General features: G+C 52.9%; 1 long non-coding RNA gene across 1 annotated transcript; it reads left to right on the forward strand.

The window, feature by feature from the left end:
• The first annotated feature begins 310 nt into the window (after positions 1-310).
• On the forward strand, positions 311-7,217 carry LOC104003607 (uncharacterized). Its single transcript, XR_008541397.1, has 3 exons — positions 311-563; positions 1,010-2,525; positions 2,833-7,217. It is a non-coding gene; the product is annotated as an uncharacterized LOC104003607 (long non-coding RNA).
• Positions 7,218-7,982: the final 765 nt, after the last annotated feature.

The raw sequence follows: 7,982 nt of genomic DNA on the forward strand, positions 1-7,982 counted from the left end.
TGTGATATTCATTGAGGCTGTAACATAATTGTTGAAAGAATAGGAGCGGGAGGGGAGATGGAGTTGGAGAGGCAGGCAGAGGTCAGATCACATCAGGCCTGTAGGCCAAGGCGGAGGAAGAAACAGGTGATATAGGACTCAAGGACCACACCTGCTCCCAGGCGAAGGGAGTTTGCTGTGGGTGCCCCTCCCTGTCTGTGTGTCCAGTGTGTGGATATTCTTCATACCTTGCCCATATTGAACAAATACTTTTTTCTATTCAATATTTAGAAGACATTGCATTAAATAGCAAGATGGCAGATGAACATCAGGAAGGAACATTAGGAACATCCACAGCGTTCCATCCAGGAACCTTCACCATGGAAACCCTTGTGCTCATGGGCGTGGTCTCAAGACACAGTCAGCTGTTGGGGATCAGCGGCCACACTCATCGTAGCAGAGAGGCAGGACCAACTGGGGGAGGGTCCTTCTGTGACACCTACTGCATCACCGGGCTGTGTGAAGTGACTCAGCTGCCAGAACTCACACAATATAATTCTACACCAAACCTCACGGGAAAAATGGTAAGTTTGAAGTTTCTTCATTAATAGCAACTCTCAGGTTAATCTCTGTCCTCCATCGCTTCTCCATGAAACAACTTTTTATAGCATTGCTTGGGTCTATTTTTCCATGTATTTTTTATTTTACTAACTGATTGAAAGATATATATTGTGTGTGTGTGATTTTGTCTCTGTCAGCCAGGATAATCATGGTTTAATTCCTATTATTATTATTACCAACATCCTTTAGTTTTTTTAGCTTTTCAATTCCTAAGGGTATTTATCAGGATCTTTCTGTCTCGTGAGATGGAAAACAAATCCAAACTGTGTAAGAGGAAAAAGAATGCACTCATCACTAGCATTGAGAAGTTCCCAAGCTTAGCTTGCTTGGGGTACAGCTACGTCTACCATTTCCAGGGTCATCCTGTAACTCTCTCTCTCTACTTCCCCAACTTTGGCTCCATGTTTAGCTCCACAACCCTCAGACTTAAACAGCAGCACTGGCTCCCCTCCAGATCTCCAGCTCCCTGACCTTCAAACTCCAACTCCAACACCAGCTCCGCCCCGGGTCTCCAGCTCCACAATCCTCAAACTACAACAGCAGCACCAGCTCCCCTGGGGATCTCCAGCTCAATGACTCTCAGACTTGGGAGGCAGCTCCAGCTCCCACCAAGCCTCCAGCTCCACAACCTTCAAACTGGAATAGCAGCACCAGCTACTCCCTGGGTCTCCAGCTCCCCCAAAATTCAACTATAGCACTGGCTGTTCCCCAGCGCCACCAGCTCCACAACCCTCAACTTACACGGTGGTAGCACCAGCTCCTCCCTAGGTCTCCAGCTACATGACCATCAAACTTGAACTGCAATACCAGCTCCTCTTCGGCCTCCAGCTCCACAATCCTCCAACAACAACAGCAACACCAGCTCCTCCCTGAATCTCCAGCTCAACAACCCTCAGACTTGAGAGGCAGCACTGGCATCTCCCCAAGGCTCCAGCTCCACGACCCTCAGATTTGAACAGCGGTAGCACCAGCTCCTGTCCAGGTCTCCAGCTTCATGATCCTTAAACTAGAATAGCAACACCACCACCTCCCTGGGTTTCCAGCTCCACGACCCTAAGACATGAATGGCAGGACCGGGTCCCCCCTAGGGCTCCAGCTTCAAGACCCACAGATATAGACGGCAGCACCGGCTCTTTCTGGGATCTCCAGCTCCACGGCCTTCAAACAAGATCAGCAGCACCAGCTCCCCTCTGGTTCTGCAGTTCCACAATCCTCAGACATGAACAATAGCACCGGCTCTTCCTTGGGTCTCCAGCTTTGCTACCCTCAGACTAGAACAGCAACACTGGTTCCTCCCTGGGTCTCCAGCTCTACAAGTCTCAGACTTGAAAGGCAGCACTGGCTCCTCAGAAAGTTTCCGGCTACAAGCTGGTGCTGCTGTCCTAGTTTGAAGGTCATGGAGCTGGAGACCCGGGGAGGAAACATTTGAACAGCAGCACTGGCCCCTTCCCGGGTCTCCAGATCCACGACCCTCAAAATAGAATGGCATCACCGGCTCCTCCCTGCGTCTCCAGCTCCCAAACTCTCAAACTTCAATTGACACACCAGACCCTCCCCACAGTTAAACAGCAGCACGGGCTGTTCCCCAAAGCTCCAGATCCACGACCCTCTGACTTAAATGGCGATAGCACCGGCTCCTCCCTAAGTCTCCAGTTCCACGACCCTCAAACTACACAGCAGCACCAGCTCCTCCTTGGGTCTCCAGCTTCACTACACTCAGACTAGAACAGCAACACTGGTTCCTCCCTGGGTCTCCAGCTCAATGACTCTCAGATTTGAAAGGCAGCACCAGCTCCTCAAAAAGATTCTGGCTCCAAGACCCTCGAACTAGAATAGCAGCAGCTGCTGCATCTTGGGTCTCCAGCTCCACGACCCTCAAAGTACAAAAGCAGCCCTGGCTCCTCCCTGCCTCTCCAGCTCCTCAAGTCTGAGGGTTGTAGAGCTGGAGACCCGGGGAGGAGTCAGTGCTGCTGTTCTAGTTTGAGGGTCGTGGATCTGGAGACCCAGGGTGGAGCTGCTGCTGCTGTTCTAGTGTGAGGGTCATGGAGCTGGAAGACCCCGGGAGGAGCTGCTGCTGCTGTCCTAGTTTGAAGGTCATGGAGCTGGAGACCCGGGAAGGAGCCATTTGAACAGCAGCACTGGCCCCTCCCCAGGTCTCAGGCTCCACGACCCTCAGACTTAAAAAGCTGTAGTATGGGCTTCTCCCTGGGTCTCCAGCTCTACAACCCTCAGACATGAACAGCACCACAGGCTCCTCCCCCAGTCTCCAGTTCCACGAACCTCAAACTACAACAGCAGTACCGGCCTCTCCCCAGGTCTCCAGATCCATGACCCTCAAAATAGAATGGCATCACCAGCTTCTTCCTGGGTCTCCAGCTCCCAAACCCTCAAACTTCAACGGACACAGCAGATCCTCCCCACAGTTAAACAGCAGCACGGGCTGTTCCCCAAAGCTCCAGATCCACGACCCTCAGTAGCACTGGCTCCTCCCAAGGTCTCTAGTTCCATGACTCTCAAACTATACAGCAGCACCGACTCCTCCCCAGGTCCACAGCTCCACCACCCTCACACTAGACACCAAGACTACCTCCTCCCCGCTCTCCAGCTACACGACCCTCAGACTTGAACAGCAGCAGCGGCTCCTCCCTAGATTTCCAGCTCCATGACCCTCAACCTGCAACAGCAGCACCAGCTCCTCCCTGTACCTCAAGCCCCATGACCCTCTGACTTGATCAACAGCAACACCAGCTCCCTCCCTGGTCTCCAGCTCCACAACCTTCAGGCTTAAACAGCAGCAGCACCAGCTCCTCCCTGGGTCTCCAGCTCCACAACCCTCAGACTAGAACCGCACCCCTCCTCCCTGAGTCTCCAGCTCCATGACCATCAAACTACAACAGCAACACAGGTTCCTGTCTGGATCTCCAGCTCAGCAACTCTCAGACGAGGCAGCACCGGCAACTCACCAAGGCTGCAGCTCCACAACCCTCAGATTTGAATAATGGTAGCACCAGCTCCTGTCCAGATCTCCAGCTTCATGATCCTTAAACTAGAACAGCAGCACCGCTGCCTCCCTGGGTTTCCAGCTCCATGACCCTAAGACATGAATGGCAGAACCGGCTCCCCACAAGGGTTCCAGCTCCAGGACCCACAGATTTAAATGGCAGCACTGGCTCTTCCCAGGATTTCCAGCTCCACTACCCTCAAACTAGAAGAGGAGCACTGGCTCCTCCCTGGGTCTCCAGCTCCCAAACCCTCAGACATCACCTGACACACTGGATCCTCCCCACAGTTACATAGCAGCACGGGCTGTCCCCGAAAACTCGAGATCCACAACCCTCTGACTTCAATGGCGGTAGCACTGGTTCCTCCCTAGGTCTCCAGTTCCATGACCCTCAAACTACACAGCAGCACCAGCTCCTCCCCAGGTCTACAGCTCCACCACCCTCACACTAGACACCAGGACTACCTCCTCCCCGCTCTCCAGCTACACGACCCCCAGATTTGAACAGCAGCAGCGTCTCCTCCCTGTACCTCAAGCCCCATAACCCTCATATATGAACAACAGCAACACCAGCTAATGCCTAGGGCTCCAGCTCCAGGATCCACAGATTTAAACTGCAGCACCAGCTCATCCAAGGATCTCCAGCTCCACCACCCTCAGACTAGAACAAGACCTCTACTCCCTGGGTCGCGAGCTTCTGGACCCTCGAACTATGGAAACATTGCTCCTCCCTGGGTCTGCAGCTCCACGACCCTCAAACCAGATCAAGATCTCTCCTCCCTGTGTCGTCAGCTTCCTGACCCTTGAACTATGACAACATTGCTCCTCCCTGGGTCAGCATCTCCACCACCCTCAAGCCAGATCAAGATCTCTCCTCCCTGGGTCGCCAGCTTCCTGACCCTCGAACAACAGAAACATTGCTCCTCCCTGGGTCAGCAGCTCCACGATCCTCAAACTAGAATGAGACCTCTCCTCCCTGCGTCGCCAGCTTCCGGACCCTTGAACTATGAAAACATTGCTCCTCCCTGGGTCGGGAGCTCCATGACCCTCAAACTAGAACAAGACCTCTCCTCCCTAGGTCTGCAGCTTCCAGTCCCTCAAATAACAACATTGCTCCTCCCTGGATCTGCAGCTCCACGACCCTCAGACTAGAACAAGACCTCTCCTCCCTAGGTCTGCAGCTTCCAGTCCCTCAAATAACAACATTGCTCCTCCCTGGATCTGCAGCTCCATGACCCTCAGACTAGAACAAGATCTCTCCTCCCTGGGTCACCAGCTTCTGGACCCTCGAACTACAAAAACATTGCTCCTCCCTGGGTCTGCAGCTCCACGACCCTCAAACCAGATCAATATCGCTCCTCCCTGTGTCATCAGCTTCCTGACCCTCGAACTATGACAAAATTGCTCCTCCCTGGGTCAGCAGCTCCACAACCCTCAAACCAGATCAAGATCTCTCCTCCCTGGGTGGCCAGCTTCCTGACCCTCAAACAACAGAAACATTTCTCCTCCCTGGGTCAGCAGCTCCACGATCCTCAAACTAGAATGAGACCTCTCCTCCCTGCGTCACCAGCTTCCGGACCCTTGAACTATGAAAACATTGCTCCTCCCTGGGTCGGGAGCTCCATGACCCTCAAACTAGAACAAGACCTCTCCTCCCTAGGTCTGCAGCTTCCAGTCCCTCAAATAACAACATTGCTCCTCCCTGGATCTGCAGCTCCACGACCCTCAGACTAGAACACGATCTGTCCTCCCTGGGTCACCAGCTTCCAAACCTTCGAACTAAAACAACATTGCTCCTCCCTGGATCTGCAGCTCCACGACCCTCAAACTAGAAAAAGGCCTCTCCTCACTGTGTCACCAGCTTCTGGACCCTTGAACTACAAAAACATTGCTCCTGCCTGGGTCTGCAGCTCCACGACCCTCAAACCAGATCAAGATCTCTCCTCCCTGTGTCGTCAGCTTCCTGACCCTTGAACTGTGACAAAATTGCTCCTCTCTGGGTCTGCAGCTCCATGACCCTCAAACCAGATCAAGATCTCTCCTCCGTGTGTCATCAGCTTCCAGACCCTCAAACTACGAAAACATTGCTCCTCCCTGGGTCTGCAGCCCCACGACCCTCAAACTAGAACAAGACCTGTCCTCCCTGTGTCCCCAGCTTCCTGACCCTCGAAGTACAACATTGCTCCTCCCTGGGTCTGCAGCTCCAGGACCCTCAATCCAGATCAAGATCTCTCCTCCCTGTGTCATCAGCTTCCTGACCCTCGAACTATGACAGCATTGCTCCTCCCTGGGCGCACCCTCAAACTAGAACAAGACCTCTCCTCCCTGTGTCGCCAGTTTCCGGAGCCTCAAACTAAAACAACCTTGCTCCTCCCTGGGTCTGCAGCTCCACAACCCTCAAACTAGAACCAGACCCCTCCTCCCTGTATTGCCAGCTTCCTGACCCTTGAACTATGAAAACATGGCTCCTCCCTGGGTCTGCAGCTCCACGACCCTCAAACTAAAACAAGATCTCTCCTCCCTGTGTCATCAGCTTCCAGTCCCTCAAATAACAACATTGCTCCTCCCTGGATCTGCAGCTTCCAGTCCCTCAAATAACAACATTGCTCCTCCCTGGATCTGCAGCTCCATGACCCTCAGACTACAACAAGATCTCTCCTCCCTGGGTCACCAGCTTCCGGACCCTCGAACTACAAAAACATTGCTCCTCCCTGGGTCTGCAGCTCCACGACCCTCAAACTAAAACAAGATCTCTCCTCCCTGTGTCATCAGCTTCCAGTCCCTCCAATAACAACATTGCTCCTCCCTGGGTCTGCAGCTCCACGACCCTCAAACTAGAACAAGACCTCTCCTCACTGTGTCGCCAGCTTCTGGACCCTCGAACTATGAAAACATTGCTCCTCCCTGGGTCCGCAGCTCCACGACCCTCAGACTAGAACAAGACCTCTCCTCCCTAGGTCTGCAGCTTCCAGTCCCTCAAATAACAACATTGCTCCTCCCTGGATCTGCAGCTCCACGACCCTCAGACTAGAACAAGATCTCTCCTCCCTGGGTCACCAGCTTCTGGACCCTCGAACTACAAAAACATTGCTCCTCCCTGGGTCTGCAGCTCCAAGACCCTCAAAGCAGATCAAGATCTCTCCTTCCTGTGTCATCAGCTTCCTGACCCTTGAATTATGACCATTGCTCCTCCCTGGGTCTGCAGCTCCATGACTCTCAAACTAGAACAGCAGCACCAGCTCCTTCCTGGACCTCCAGGTCAATGACTCTCAGACTTTAAAGGCAGCAGCAGCTCCACCCCCAGGCGCCAGCTCTAAAACCCTCAGATGTGAGCAGTGGCAGCACCAGCTCCTTTCTGCATCTCCGGCTTCAAGATCCTTAAATTAGAACAGCAGCGCCATCTTCTCCCTGCGTCTCCAGCTCCAGGAACCTCAAACTGCAACAGGAGCACCTGTTCCTCTGGGATTTTCACCTCCATGACCCTGAAGTGTCAGCGGCAGCACTGGCTCCTCCCCTGGGCTGCAGCTCCAGAACCCTCATGAATAATCCCTTCTCATGAAATGTAGCAGTCAGGAAAACTGCAGAGGAAGTAAATAAATAAATGTTTTCTTTCAAACTGATGTTTCTTTTATATTCACACAAGTCAGGAAACTTTTCTACTTTCCATCAACCTTACAATCTACTTATATTCAATTGTAAGGTGGAAATCCACCATTTGAAATAACCTTTAAAAACTTAGTAACTCTCTTTACTATGATTTTATCTCACAGCTCTAGAAACGATCTTTCACTTTGCCTGTGCAGAAGTCTTGTGAACATTCAAACTAGAATTTACTTGGTTGAGATTCTAGAATACACATTATCCCCAGATGTTCCTGCCCTCCTTAAAATCTTCTAACATGTTCCCCTCACCCGAGCATAAATGCCAGGTCCTATCCACAGCCCACAGTGCCCAGCACGGCCCTGCCCTCTGCCCTGACCTTATGGTCTCCCCTCTGCCATTACTTTCCTCCCAGACAGGCCTCTGTCACTTCCTGAAACCACACAGGCTCAGGCCTGACTCCGGGCCTTTGCCCCTGCTGTGCCCCCTGCGTGGAGCGCCTTTCCCCGGCTCCCCGTCCTCCTCAACCCGCTCAGCTCCAGCCTGCTGGCCGCCCCTCAGTCCATGAACACACCATGTCCTCCCCCCAGGCCTTTGCACATGCTGTTCTCTGTGCCTGAAACACTTCCCCCCTCACCATCTGCGTTCACTTTTCTAATTTCCGTTCATCCTTGGTGTCTCCACTGAAATATCGCCCCCTGCCTGCCCCCACCACTTGGACTTAACCTTGCTTAGGTTGAAAACCCCCATCTCCTGACTCCAGGAAGCTAGATGCTATCCT

Source organism: Pan troglodytes, chromosome 21 (assembly GCF_028858775.2).
Source record: "Pan troglodytes isolate AG18354 chromosome 21, NHGRI_mPanTro3-v2.0_pri, whole genome shotgun sequence".
In the NCBI taxonomy this organism is placed as follows: domain Eukaryota; kingdom Metazoa; phylum Chordata; class Mammalia; order Primates; family Hominidae; genus Pan; species Pan troglodytes.